The following is a 15,850-nucleotide window of genomic DNA, read 5'->3' on the forward strand; positions in this document are numbered from 1 at the left end:
TTGATACTACTGACAGAATTCATTGAGAGCGTTTCTATTTGTTATAAACGAACACAAAGAATCCACGTATCAACTAGATTAAGGCTGGCCCTATTTTACTGGGCTAAAAGCTAGCAAAGTAATTGCAGACTAATCAAAGTTACAGTCGTGTTCAGGCTAAATTGCGTTTGTATTAGAGATTCTATTAGCTCTGGCAACATGAAACGCAGTTTGTCTTTACTTACTTTCTTGTCAATGAAAAATCCAAATATAATGAAAGAGTTCATGACTTGATTAGCAAAGGACAAGATGAATAAGTAGATCAAAATAGATAAATCTGTGATAACACGAGTCACTGCAACTTTGGTCTTATGACAGTTCACTTTTAGGTTATACAGGTAAAGGATGAATGAGTATTTAAAAAGCGATAGCACAAAGCTTAAAATTCAGATCAGTTGATCGATCCGTACTTCAGATAAAATAGGCTTTTAATGATGACCCTAAAGACTCCATTAGAATTACGTTTTTTCCAAGCGGCCACTCCATCTGACAGTGCTTATCCGAGTTTATTCAATTTGGTTCAATTCAGATTGAATTTTCAATAATTACCGTCATCCCCGTCTGTTATCTGTAATGAATGCTATAAATCTCAGGGTCAGTGCAATACTAACGAGGGTCTCTTCCATTTTTTAGAATGCGTGGCGTGTTTTAGCATTGGCCGAACTTGTACGGTTGTCCTTCATTTCGTGATCTTCTCGAACTGCAGTTTTTGAAATAACTTCTTATTTGAGCACGACCCCCGACTGTCCAAATGGTTCAAAGTACTTAAAAAAAATCATTGCCTCCCACCGCTATCACCGGTGTAAGTTCGGTCCGCGACTTGTGCAGGGTGATGTCCTGTAATTTAGCGATTATTAAAAACATTAACTAACCTTCAAGAATTTTATGCACAGAAGAAGAGCTGAAATGGAAACCATTCTTCCCTATTGAACGAAACATGGCACGGGGAAGCCCTGGCATTACATCTAAACCGAATTTTCGCAATCCACAAGAGGGACACTAAACCCAATAGGGGCCCGCTGCCACATATTTGGTTTCAGAACAAGGGGAAGAGGATTTATCTGACCATTTTAAGGGAAACACTCGATCGGATCTTGAGATATTTCTAAACAGTTGAATTATTTTAAAATCAACGCACATTTCCTCCCGACAATCTCACGTATTCAGAGAAGGTTTAACATTTCACAAATGAAACCAGTGGAGAACCAAAGGTGAATTATAGCATTTACATCCGCACATCAGCCGGAACCGCCTGAGTAATGGAAGTCAGCAGCTCTATAAGGTATTGCGTGACTAGGTTCACGCTATCTCAAGATGTCTTCTCTGTTTCCTTGTTTCGCAAAGCTTTTAAATAAACGGCGATGGATGAGTACATTTTCTCTGAACCATACTCAGAATCTTAAACAAAAAGTAATATTTGAAACTGAAAGTAAGAAACTACTGATTAAGTTGCCTGTCAAAAACCTTAGATCTCCATCTCTATATAACCGCTTGTAGAAAGACAAATATCCGCAGATTAATGGTTTACCATTTGAAATAAATTACCTTGACTGAACAAGTCACAAGTGCAGAATTAGTTTCATTACAAAGTGTACGTGCAAATCAAAGGAAAATTCTTTTGAACATATTTGAACTCCTCCAGTTGAGAAAAATATTTATTATTTTATTTAATACAAGAGGCGAGACACATTCCCTGGTGGAAAATAAACAAAGGTCAAGTATGAAGTAATTTGGGGGGGGGAGGGAATTCAGGGTAATAAATCAGATTAGACGGACCACAACAGTAAATGGAAAAGGTTAGAATTTCTTAGGTGACTGGGATTGACCTTACAGCTATAAACATCAAAACAAAAATAAATTGAGTAAGATTTAAAGGCTTCTTTTCTTACAGAGTTACAGAAATACTGAACTGTTTCAATTATCAAGCACCGTTAAATGTTTTCATTCTCATGTGTATAACCGTGAGATTATTCAAAGTGCACCGGCGTGATGAACAAACTTGTCATCGTTAACACTTAACGGCTGAATATTAAACTAAATACCATTGCCCACTGTGAAAAACGAGGCACACTTATCTGCTTTGATAGGCCATGTTTGCCTTGACATCCCTTCTAACATCACTTTCCCTTGTTACTGGCCACATCACCGTCCCGCCAGCCCTAATGTACTTTATGTGGAGACTGGAGTACATAGAATTTCCATTGCTGTTTGCGTAGACGGGTTCTATGTAACTGATCTGCATATCAGTGAAGGGACTAATGTTTGAAATGCCTTATTATGCTTCAGCTCCTTCTGTTGTCCGAATACTTGCTCTGACATTATCAATGACACTTAAGCAGGTGATTATGGTCTGTAATCAATCAGAAAACAGTCGGTTCGCCAAGTTCAAACCACATTAAAAATCAAGCTTTTCGGTATTATTATATAACTAAATATATATTAATTCCTTCAAAATTGAGTACTCAACGAAAATAGTTAAACTTATTTAAAGTTCTTATTTAAAACAGCTATGTTGATCTTGATCGCAAGAATAGTTGGTATTACCTCCAGTTGTTTTAGAGGAATAATTTTTTAAAATCTAAAGGCATCCTGTGCAGAAACCACCTTTGGGAAATTATTTTATGTCCTTAGGAGCTCAACACATAAATTTCAAAACGTCCATTTCACTTGAAACGGAAATTACAGCATACTTTCTGAAACTCTGCAAATAAGGTAGCATGTACATTTTATTATATTTTCTTCGATCGCTTTCCTTTGAAATACAAACGTCGTGGCCCAGAAAGCGAACGCTGCCTGGTCCAATGTTTAGCCCGTTGGCGCAGTTTGTCGAAAGTCACCGAAGGCCACGGTCTCCTTCTTCAAGACTACACATGTCTGTAAGGCATCAGACCATATTTGTGTTACAGTCAGCAGTCATATCTTTGTTTAAGTCTGTATCTGATTATATCGCACGATTTGCAGTAATTTGTGCCCCTTTGTGTACACAAGTTTTGCGTGAAATACCAGGAACTGAAGCACATGGAAAAACCGCCTAATCCTAGAATCCCAAATTTAAAAAAAAACGATTCTTTTGCTGCAAAGGTCATTTTTAGACCAAAACTTTTGTGAATAAATAGAGTCACTCTATAATCTATCAGAGAGCTAGTTCATACTGTATGTAAGGTAACATGCATATTTAGGACGTGATTAGGACAGAAGACAGTACAGATAAGATTTACCAGGATATTGCTAGTTCAGGAAAATTACAGCTGTGAGGAAAACCCCGATAGGCTGGGGTTGTTTTTCTAGGAAGAAGGAATGCTGAGGGATGACTTGTGTATAAAACACGAAGCCCAGATATAATATACAGAAAGGACATTCTTCCTTTCGCAAAGTACCAAAAGTCATGGAGGATTCACTTAAAGAAGTAATGGGCAATAAGGATGGCAAGGGTTGGAACCTCGCAGCACTGGAAGCAAAAACTTTCATTGCACTTAAACTTTTTTTGGATGCTTGCATGTATAAACTTGAAGATCCCCGACCTGCAGTGCTACAGAATCTAGTGCTGTAATATGGGATTGGGTAGCTAATTATAACCAGCAGGGCACGAGGGGCCCAATAGCCTCCTATGTCGTAAGTTTTCAGTAACTCTCTAGTAAATCAACCTTGTGAGTTACGGGATTGGTGTCTGTAAACACGTTTTTTTTAAAGAAAAGTAGTGAAATAATTAAGGCTCTTATATCTGTTATATTATTTAGATCTTCGCAAATCAATTGATATCATATGCGTTACATGGTAAGAAAAATAAGATGTTGTAAGTCATTTATTACGGTTGAACATATGATAAGATGTAACATTGACAACTGAATGTTCTAAAGTTAGAACCTAAGCCACGAGGTTCACGACATAAGATCGACAGGTTTGTTGTGAGTATTTTATATGCTTAGAGCTGGTACCAAGTAGTGCTGGCCAGCCTCAACATGTTTTACATCTTGACAAAGTGAAGCTAATTTTAATTACACGGAGTTATTTAAAACAAATGAGTTGACAATAGTAGTTGGGTTTAAAAGCGTGCACAATTGGATTGCATCCTCAATACGTTGCACATCAATGCAATGGCGGCATGTTTAAAGGATGGAGTTTGTAATTCTGGTTTGTGGGGGGTTCGAATTACCGACTAATTAGACCAACACAAGGATACTGTCTCTTTAAACGGGTGCGTTTCCCATCTGCTGTGCTCTCTGTTTGACTGCTGTTTGTTTTGTTGTCAGTTGACCTGATGGTGACAGTGTGGGTGTGGGGTGACCTGCCCGATGAGCCTGGCCAAATACAAGCACTTTGTTTTTACACCTGCACCTACCAATGAAATCCCTTTATAATTTATTGACCAATTAAAAGCTTAACTTCCAGTAAACCACACGCAGAGGATAATTTTATTGAGATGTTAGAGTACCCGTTATTTAAATTTGTTCTGATTTATCGTGCATTTTTGAATGTGCGAATTTCTCAATGAACACAGGACTTTTTGTAATAAAGTTGTAGTCTGACCAATAATAAATTACTAAATTCAGTGTAAATATGCAGCAGAATCTCATAGAATTAGGTATTCTTGCTTTATAATGATAGAAAGACTTTTCTAAATTTTTCTCGACAACACTAAATTTCCGGTCGATAAGCAAAATATTTTCCGTAATTTCTTCCTGCAGCATACGAAGTTGCTGTAATATATGGAGCTATCTTTAAAACAATGAAAGATGAACGACGGATTTTTCATCCAGCGTCTATTTTATTAATATCAATCAAGCATTGTTTTATTAATATACCAGCAAGCCTTCTTCATTCTTAGTTGAATGTTAGCGCATTTTCATTCGGTCAGCTGAAACATAAGGTTTTTTTAAAATTACGTCGAGGACTTGCAAGAGGCATGCAAGGGGTTGGTGGTATTTACCATATGTAGAAATGACAGCAGTCTTTTTAATGTGGTTGTTTATAGATCATGTTGTGCTTTTGCCTATATTTCTAAGCCTAAATTGAACTATCAGTATAAAGCTTTATTAAGAATACAATGAAAAGACGAACCATGAAATTTTCATCGAGCGTCTCCTCATTAATATCCCTCAGCCCGTCCATTACACACAAGGAAAATAATCTTTTAAATCGTGAGATAGCCTCTCCTGTCTCCTCAGCTCTCTTGCTGTTGGAGAGAAGATGCATTTGTTCGTTATTATCTGGCAATTTTGATTTTGATAGGAAGGTTTCCGTACCAAGAAGAGCTCAAACCGTCTCCCTAATGAGGCCAATTAGAAGAAATGTGGAGTGTTGCAGAGTCCATAGATTGTTAGCATTACGTTAGTTTGGAGCTTGTACAATGGGGCCTGAATACATGCCATGGGTGGTGGAAAATCTTTATATACGTCATTCACCCATGGTAACTGTTGCTATACTCATCTACCATCACTAAAAAGGAGTTCTGACTCACTCTTCTCTTCACGCCTGGGAACTTATGCCACCCGGGATGTTGCTTCAAGCGGAGAATCTTCATTTGGCTTTCAACCTATTCCCAGCACTCGAATTCAAACTATATCTTAATGGGGGTTTTTTTTTGTCAAATTCTGCAATCTTCGGGACGTTAGGGATCTAATGTTAAAAGAGAAAATAATTAATTCTGGCATATTGCTGCAGCACATAAAGGACTATGAAATAATGTGTGAGATCCCAAAGTACAACTGTTTGACGTATTTATGCGCAAGTTGGGCTATTTTGTCCAAAATTGGTTAAAATACCCTGAACTTTAGAGCGTTTCAGGTGAATGAAGTTGGTAGGTTTATATTTCAAGTTTGCAAAGTATCAAAGATTTTTAAAAAACATAGTAATTCAGAATAATCAATGCTTTGAGCTCATACACAAAGTTTAGATATCGGAAAATTTTATTGCGAATGTCTCGTTAATTTACGAAAGATAACATCATAGATGATAAATAATTTATATGCTTCTTTTAAATATTCCTGTCCCACTACATAATTGTTTCCAAGACACCAGCAAAACGTCCTAAAACATTTTGGATAAATAATAATACTTTTCTAACCAACTTCTGATACGTTTGTTAATCACATCACATTTATGCCTTTTAAATATCGACGTTTCAACAACTGGAAAGAGTTTATATTAATTGAGCTCATCTTTCAGCTCTGAATTTGAAAACGTCTACTAAATCTTCTCTTTCTTTGTTCCAAGGTGAATTATCCGAATCTCTCCATTCTATTTGCCTAATAAATATCGTTTGCCAACAATATATTGCAGTAATTTCTTTTGTTGCCGTTTGTCCTGAATCCAGAAATGTACAGGGAGAGAGAAAAAGTTTGAGAAAGAGACAGAGAGAAAGAGAAAGAGAAAGAATAAGAAATTACCGTAAAGAATAGGAATGCATGTAAAGAGTTATATATTGATTAATATAATTATAACCAATTGATAAAGACATTTAATATAAAGGGCAAGAAATACGGATATTCAAATTGTTTTCAATATGCTTAGATGCCTATAATTATGGACAGACAGTTTAATTTAGAGATAAAGAAATTAAAAGGAATAAACAAAGATAAAAATAGATAAATGTAATCAGAGAATGTACAGATACAAATAGATGGGGTGTAAGTGGCTTGATCTATAAATAGATTTTAAAATTGTTTGTCAATGGATTTGACCTTTTGACTGCATTGCCCAGTCCTGAAGTGGCTTTATTCCTTTGAGTCAGCCTTGGACCAAAAATAACTGGTCAAAACCAAGCTTTTAAAGAGTGGAAAGGGGAGGAGGAGGAGGATTAAAATCCAGTATATCAGGACTGGGAGGGGTGCAGCATAATGAAATGCCATTTAACCACAGTGCTCTGATATTTTGGTTAAGTTTACATGCTGGAGCCCTTTTTGTTCATTAGTAATTCAGGTTATCCTGTTCTGTTGTTAGAGTACCCCAGGTCCTAAATTTTCAGTTTATAGCATAATCTGAAGTAATGTAAACACTCAGCATTGAGTATTCTGCAGTATTCTGATCCTAAAATCCAGTACAAACAGATCATTGTGTTTTCCATGTCTAATTATGTGCTTTCCACAAGTAGGATTTTCCAGGTAAGAGCTATTTGGTTTGAGGACTTTGATTCTTCTGAAGAGGTTATTCAATAGCAGTTTCCCCAACAGTTCTGGTTTCTCCTTGCAGTCTCTCGGTAACAGCACCTGCAATGAAATGAGTTCTAAATTCACAAGGCCAAAGTGATTAGTGTAAGTCTGTGCACACAGTCAGAGGGAATATCTAATGTATCTGTTGTCTGTCTCACCTTGGCCAAAAACCTTAAATAGAATCCGTCTGGCAATTAAGACCATTAACCCCTAGAAAAATATGAGCAAATAAAGCTCAATTCATGCCACCAAAAAACTCATTTTTAAAAATGGTTACAACATTCTCTGTATATTACCGATGTGATTCTAAATCATTCAGATTAGATTTTTACTAACTTTCCTCAATATTACATATTTACTGTCTGCCCACCTGTCCATGCAAAATGTGACACAATTCATCATGGGGCCCACCAGTGTTGAGATACACAAGCCAGTACATGAGCTGGGGCAGTACAATATGGAGAACAAGCTGTTGTCCTTGCAGCAATCTCTTCCTCCAATCCAAGGGAACAACAGAGACCGATACAGTTTGACAGTAATGACGTAGCAGGTTGCCAATCAGCAGTTAGGGACCCCAGCTCCGGATTTTTTTGCCAGGGTTTACTCCCAAAGCCTTTGCCATGAGTGGGTATAGCCGCAAGGCAGTGGAGGTTTGAGATCAGAGTTTTCCTTCTCCTAGTTGAGCTGCTAACCATGGCTGATGAGCCCCAACTATCTGAAGCAACTGGTTTTAAGGCACCAGAAACCTGCTCCTCCTCCTGTCAGTAGAAACATTCCGCCAGGCTTAGTAACTAAGCCACACGTGAAGGCCAGCAGTTGGACTTGGTTGTCAGAGCCTATTTGAGATGCATGCCATTGCGAGAATTTAATAGGTAGTAGGGGCTTATCCCCATTACCACCTGTATCTATGACAACATTAAAGAACCTTAATCATAATGCAGGTAAAATTAGATTAACCTTTTACATCAATTATAATTTAACATTTCCAGGTGAAGCTGTTTTCTAAATTGTTACTTTTTATATACAGGCATTGAAGGCCTTCTGATAATGAATTCTTTTGAGGAACAATATAATAGACTAACTGGGTGGCAATTTTTGGAAAAGAAATAGAATTGAGATAAATTATATAACATGACCTGGGTCTACCTATTGCTAATGAATTTGCTATCAAATTTTAAAACTATTATGGTTGCAACTATCATGCAATTTTTTGATCTTCATGTAGTTACAATGTAAACTTAGTTTCACCATATCTCAACAATAAATCAAATATCAAAGTTTTTCTGTAACAATCACAGCAGGATTGCTTTTAACTGATAAAATTTTGTTCTATTTAGAAATTAGCACATTATAAAAAGTGCATTAATTGGTTAAAAAAGCTATGATTAAATTGCAGGATAGGAGGTTTTTCTGGCACAGGTGTGCCGCCTTAAGAGTAATAGGTGTAGTTAAATGATAAGATAATGTCTATTAGGGTATCGAACCAAAGTATACATTATGGAATCGATTATGCACAGGTCTGCTATTTAGAAAAGTAGCATTACCCTCTTCAGTTCATTGCAGTTTAGTCAATGCATAAACTTAAAGTAAGTATTAGTCAAAGGATTCCACAAAAAACAAGCAGAATTATTTCTTGATAAGCCATGAGTAAAATTTGCGCAGATTTTCTTCTGTGAATCCTGCATTACACCATCTTGAGTGAGCAATATACAGTATATATATCACATTCGCAGAATAAACTGATAAGATGCTAATCACTCATTAAATATTGTATTCTAAAATGCAATGATAATGGAATATACGTTTTAAAGTAGGCCTGTTCTAAATGCATATAGTAAGGATTTGTTTCAAAGCTAAAAGGTGAATTCCAGAGTGTCACAGAACACTTGTGACACAGTGAGCTCAGAATGGCATCTTATTGTTTTAAAATAAAGATAATGAACACAGATCCTGGTTTCTAGTTTAAAATAGTAAGGAAACAATAATCCATCCAGTATAGTAATAACAATATGACTATTACAATATTTTAAATCATTGAATCACAAAATGGCTGCAGCATGGAGAGAAGGCATTTGGCTTGTCAAGATGGTACAAACTCTTTTCAATGTAGCCAGTCCCACTGCCCTGTCCACTCCCTATACATTTGAAGATTATTTTCAGATAATTGTTCACTCCTCAATGAATAATATGTATTGATCTGTGTCACTGCCTGGCAGTGCATCCACTTACTTTCTAAAGAAAATATACATCTTATTGCTTCTGGAAACCCTTTTCTTTTGATTTTTCTGCACTAGTTGTTAATAAAAACATCCTCCTAAGAACTAAATACTTTAAAAAAAAGATTACTTTCATACAATTTCGACCCTATAATGTGAGATCATGGCATGTTATCTTATCAGCATTATTTACTATTCCTAAGTAAGCAATACAGATGGCCTGCATAAAAGTCAGGTAAAATCCAGAAAGAGAATCTGGTTTTATTACCAATTCTCAGAATAAGTTGCACTTTATTTTGACTTCTGCTCACCCAACAAAAGTTGGTTTATTAATATGTTTCCACAATTGCATTTAAACATATAGTGCCTCTAAAATTATTTTTTATAAATTCTAGTTTAGTTACTTCAAGTTTATTTTCATATTTTAGTGCTTTATATTTGGTGTGGAGGATTAATTCTGCTCATTTAATTTGATTCTAGTACTGTTCAGTTCCAACTCATAAAATGAATAGAGCTGTTCTGTAAATAGATGGCACTTTCACTTGAGTGAATACACCTCTGTGCGTATGCTGAACCGATGAAGGGGTTGTGCAAATTCATATTGTGTATGTTTTCTTTTACTAAAGAGCTCCTTCCTTTGGGCAAATTGAATATTATCCTGTTACCTCTAGGACCTCAGTTCAAATCTATTTCAAGTTGATGAGCTAAAGCTTTGCCCGCTCTAATGGAAAATAGGCACAGGCAGTTTCAGTCCAATATCCAGCATGCATTAATCTAAGACATAAATTTGCATTCAAATAATATTCTTATTCAAACACTCTTCCTCAAAATAAACACAAAGTTCACTCAGAAAAGTGAAGACCATAAATTTATGTGATGAACCATTGAGCTCAACAAATTAGGCAAGTCCCAAGTTTCATACTTAGTATGCGCTGACGATTGATCCCAGAAAATGTGGTAGGGTATTATGATGGAATGTGGCTAGGGTTTCGGTCCAAATCACTATGCAGTAATCAATGCTGTGAAATGAATTGATGTGAATTCCAGGTGGGAATGTGAATGGGTTTACTTGTGGTGCCCTGTGCTTGAATAACCTGCTGACATTTACTGAGAAATCTCTCACACAATAATAGTATTGTGGATGATTGGCTTATAGGATCTACTCAGCATGGCATCCAAACCCCTCATGAGAGAAAGAGAAGGGGATAACATTAAGGTGAAACTAAGAATAAATACTGTACTTTTTAGAGGTAGAGGATAAGGCTGTTAACATCTGCTATTTAATTTTAAGTCACAGCTGGAAACCACCTCTGGAGATTACGTTTGATGCTTATGGCATCTGCACTGGTTTATAGTAACAATTATGTGCAGGGTCCAACAGATGTATTTCATAAGTAGAATCTTAGAAATGAATTTTCATCCCAGCTTTACTTTTATAGTTAGTGAGGAATGATATATTAGAATAATTAAAATAGCCAGAAGATAGATACAAATTTTCCCAGATCATTCTCACACTTGAAAAACATGTTTTTTTTCTTTTCATTTTGTCTTAGGATGTTAATGGGCTTAAAGAAAGGTTGAGTAAATTTAAGACCAAATTGAGAAAGTCAATTTTTATCTGACATACATTTGAAATACGAATGTTTTGTGGTTTATTTTGCAAGTCATTACAAAGTTATTTTTAAGTTAGCACCTTCTACGTAAGGTTTCTGCTTTAATCCAGTTATACATGATGGATAGACACAGAAGGACTGTTTTGAATTTAATGCACCTCCTTGCACAGTACTATTGAATATGATGCACACTGCATTATTGTTTCCTTCTTTAACTTATTTACTATTGTGGGGTGTGAGAAGATGATTGCAAATATTCCTGCAGCGTTTCTGCTGGATAATAAAATAATAAGTGGAAGAATCCAGAAAATTGCATTGCAGCTTGAGTGTTCAAGGTTCAAAAAGAGGAGCAGGAACTTTAAGTTAAGCTTGGTTGGCCTGGACAAGCTGGTCCAAAAGGCCTAATTCCATGCTGTGTAACTTTATGGCTGCATGGAACAATCTATTGCCACGAGTCTGCCTAACACTCACTGAGTGTTTCATGTGCATTCTGATATCATCTATATTTATTAATGGGAATATTAGGCATTAGAAATGTTCAAATAAAATCACAGGAATTGTTCTATGTTCTAAAGCAATGACACTAAATGAATGTCGTTACCTCTCAGGTAACAAACTAGAAGCTGGAAAGCAGCTGGGTAGAGGAGGGTGTTGATAAGGATGTACATATATGTGTAAGAAATATTAATTCTTACAAGCAATTTTGAAAAAAAAAGAAAATGGAATCTTGGATTTATATCCAAAGGCACAAAATTTACATGTGTGGCACAATTGTTGAATGTGCAAAACCTTAGTTAAGTTCACATTTGGAACAAAGTTTGCAAGTATATATAAATATTGAAGAAACATTGATATTGAACATTAGAGCATAAGGATATAAATTTAAGAAGTAGGAGTAGACCATATAGCCCTCTGAACCATGTAGCTTCTCCATTCATAAGATTGTGGCTGCTCTCCTAAGAAAGAGAAGATGCTGGTGTGCTTTCCTTGTGATTGCAATCATGTGCTTGAGGAAGACTAAAATGATTTAGCATTGGAATGAGAAAGGATAGTTCAGAAAAAAAACAAATCAGTACAATCTAAATAGCCAGTAATCTTATAAAGAATTGTTGCAAGAGTGAGGTTAATAATATATTAGGGTAAATGGTAAATGATACATAGCGATAGTATTGGTTGTCATCTCAATCTTGATGAATGGACCTCTTGTACAATAAAATAGACTTTTGGCCTTACAGTCAACCTCATTATGATCTTACACTTTATTGTTTACATGCACTGCATATTTTTGGTAGCCTCCACTCTACATTCTGCATTGTTATTGTTTTACCTTAGTTCAGCTCAATGCACTGTGTAATGATTAGATCGGTATAAATAGCATGCAAGACAAGCTTTACACTGTACATTGGTATGTGTGTCAAAAATAAACCAATACCAATACGATGTGCTCTGCTCTGTTCTTTCCTTCCGATGGATGATTTTAGAATAGGAGAAAAAGATTTTCTGATGTGTCCCTACAAATAGATAATGTGATACCTGATTTTCTAAGCCTTTCAGCATGAAGGTGAACATTAATTGTATAATTAGGAATCATACCTCTGCTGCCTCAATCAAATAAGGGACTACTGTCCACTGCAATGTATTTCCAGTTATTATAGAACCACAGAACCATAGAACAGGCCCTTCAGCCCTCCATGTTGTGCCGACCCATATAATCCTTAAAAAAAAAGTACTAAACCCACACTACCCCATAACCCTCCATTTTTCTTTCATCCATGTGCCTGTCCAAGAGGCTCTTAAATACCCCTAATGTTTTAGCCTCCACCATCATCCCTGGCAAGTCATTCCAGGCACTCACAACCCTCTGTGTAAAAAACTTACCCCTGATGTCTCCCCTAAACTTCCCTCCCTTAATTTTGTACATATGCTCTCTGGTGTTTGCTATTGGTGCCCTGAGAAACAGGTACTGACTATCCGCCCTATCTATGCCTCTCATAATCTTGTAGACCTCTATCAAGTCCCCTCTCATTCTTCTATGCTCCAAAGAGAAAAGTCCCAGCTCTGCTAACCTTGCTTCATATGACTTGTTCTCCAAACCAGGCAACATCCTGGTAAATCTCTTCTGCACCCTCTCCATAGCTTCCACATCCTTCCTATAATGAGGTGACCAGAATTGAACCCAATACTCTAAGTGTGGTCTCACCAGAGATTTGTAGAGTTGCGACATGACCTTTCTACTCTTGAACTCAATCCCCCTGTTGATGAAGCCTAGCATCCCATAGGCCTTCTTAACTACCCTATCAACCTGTGCAGCGACCTTGAGGGAGGTATGGATTTGAACCCCAAGATCCCTTTGTTCATCCACACTCCTAAGTAACTGACCATTAATCCTGTACTCAGTCTTCTGGTTTGTCCTTCCAAAATGCATCACCTCACACTTGTCCAGATTGAACTCCATCTGCCATTTTTCTGCCCAACTCTGCAGCCTGTCTATATTCTCTTGTAACCCTCGACAACCTACAGCTCCATCCACAACTCCTCCAATCTTCATGTCATCCGCAAACTTACTCACCCATCCTTCCACCTCTACATCCTGGTCATTTATAAAAATCACAAATAGCAGTGGTCCCAGGACAGATCCCTGCGGCACTCCACTAGTCACCGACCTCCAGGCAGAATACTTTCCTTCCACAACTACCCTCTGCTTTCTTCCTTTAAGCCAATTTTTTATCCAATGGCACTACTGATTGGCACTACTGTACTAGTTTCATACTGGAGTAACTTATGTTGCCTGTACAATAGTACTGACAAATATAACCATGGTTCTACACTCCCAATTATAACTAACATGTGCTATCCTTCTAATATCAGCTATTCTAGCAATCCTGCTATCTGCATTAATGGGCACCCTTTCGACTCACCAGCTCCAGTGGCCAGCACACTTCTATAATCTTGATCACCAATAAGATCAGGATTGACTGTGATCACTTGCATGTAAGAACAGTGAAAATAAGAATGGACTATTAGCCATGTCACTCATTAATCCCCTCTGCGATAGAGTTTGGAATTAAAACTCTGTCTTTTCCAATATCACTTCCACATTCATCCCTGCAAAATGTCTTCATTTTCTTCAAAAATAATTCAGAAATAATTCCCAGTCTGCATTCATATTCCCATCTGCCTGGTCTTGGTCTTCCACCATCATGATATTTCTGCAGCTATCAGATTGGTCAAGGTACTACCTGTATTTTAACCTTGATCATTTTGACACACAGCACTCCCTCATCCCAGTTTTTCTCCCTTTTATAGCCACAGTGCAAACCAAAAGATTCAGACTTGACTGATTATGGTGCTCAGGGGGATTTGCATCTACCTCCAGCCCTAACCTGCTGAGTGCTGTCTGGTCTCATTTCCCTCAGCTGAAACAGCCGCCACCCAGGCTGATTCAAGCTTACTTTCCCTGTGATGAATTGTCTGCTTAAGCACATCTCCACTGCGCCGTTCACCCTCCGTCTCCAAGAGGAACAATATGCTCATTGATTCCTTTGGCTTGCCATCCATTAAGGATGCTATAAAAGTGGAATTTGCTTGGTGCTGACCGCATTTATGGAATATATGTTCTGTTAAGTATAGTCTTTAGTTGGTCCTCATGAAATTTATCCCAGATGGCGGTTCTTTTTTACTAAATTTCAAGCCATTATGACAACAGAGAACTGGTCCCAACACTCTATAAGAAAGTAAAGTTAGTATCAATGAATACAAATATTAAACTTGGGCAGCTAAATGATCTTATAATAACACTGTACATGTTAGCTCAAAGCTTTCAAACTAAGCACCCCAAGAAATTCCTCTGTTTTATCAATAGAAAACAGTAAATAAAATATGAAAACTTCAGATCTTACAAAAACATGAGTGAGAACATAGATTCCATTTTATTTTGTAAAATAAGTCAATAGAATAATAAAGATTATATTCAAATTAGTCTTAAACACAAGAGATTCTCCAGATGCTGGAAATCCAGAGCAACATGCACAGAACGCTGGAGGAGCTCAGCAGGTCAGGCAGCATCCATGGAAATGAATAAACAGTTGATATTTTGGGCAGAGGCCGTTTATCAGTACTGGAACAGAAGGGGGGAGATGCCAGGATAAAAAGTTGAGAGGAGGGGAAGGAGGATAGCTGGAATGTGGAAGGTGAAAGGTGAAGCCACGTGGGTGGGAAAGGTAAAGAGCTAGAGAAGAAGGAATCTGGTTGGAGAGGAGAGTGGACCATAGGAGAAAGGGAAGACGGAGGGGCACCAGGGGGAGGTGATAGGCAGGTGAGGAGAGGAGATAAGAGGCCAGAGCGGGGAATAGAAGGAGGGAGGGGGAGGGAAAAAATAAAACAATAAAATAAAAATTCACAGAAGGAGAAATCAATGTTCATTCCATCAAGTTGAAAGCTACATAGACAGAATTTGAGGTGTTGCTCCTCCACCCAGAGCGTGACCTCATCGGGGCAGAAGAGGGGTCCATGGGCCAGTATGCTGAACAGGAATGGAGATAGGAATTGAAATTGTTGGCCACTGGGAAATCCTGCTTTCTGCGGATGGATTGGCTCGAGCATTGATCTTGCGGTAAGATTGCCCTGGCCTAATCTGGCTGACAGTAGACAGTAACAAAAAATTATATAAGAGGCTCAGAAAATAGAACCACTGAACAATAAAAAAATCTGTTTAACATCACATTCAGCGATAAAAGTGACAGACACCTCATCAGCGTCACTTGGGGTAAGTGAGCAGAGGAAATGCCGATGAGGTTTTACAGAATACTGCATACGAAAAGCCAGTGTTCACTGC

Source organism: Hemitrygon akajei, chromosome 6 (assembly GCF_048418815.1).
Source record: "Hemitrygon akajei chromosome 6, sHemAka1.3, whole genome shotgun sequence".
NCBI lineage: Eukaryota > Metazoa > Chordata > Chondrichthyes > Myliobatiformes > Dasyatidae > Hemitrygon > Hemitrygon akajei.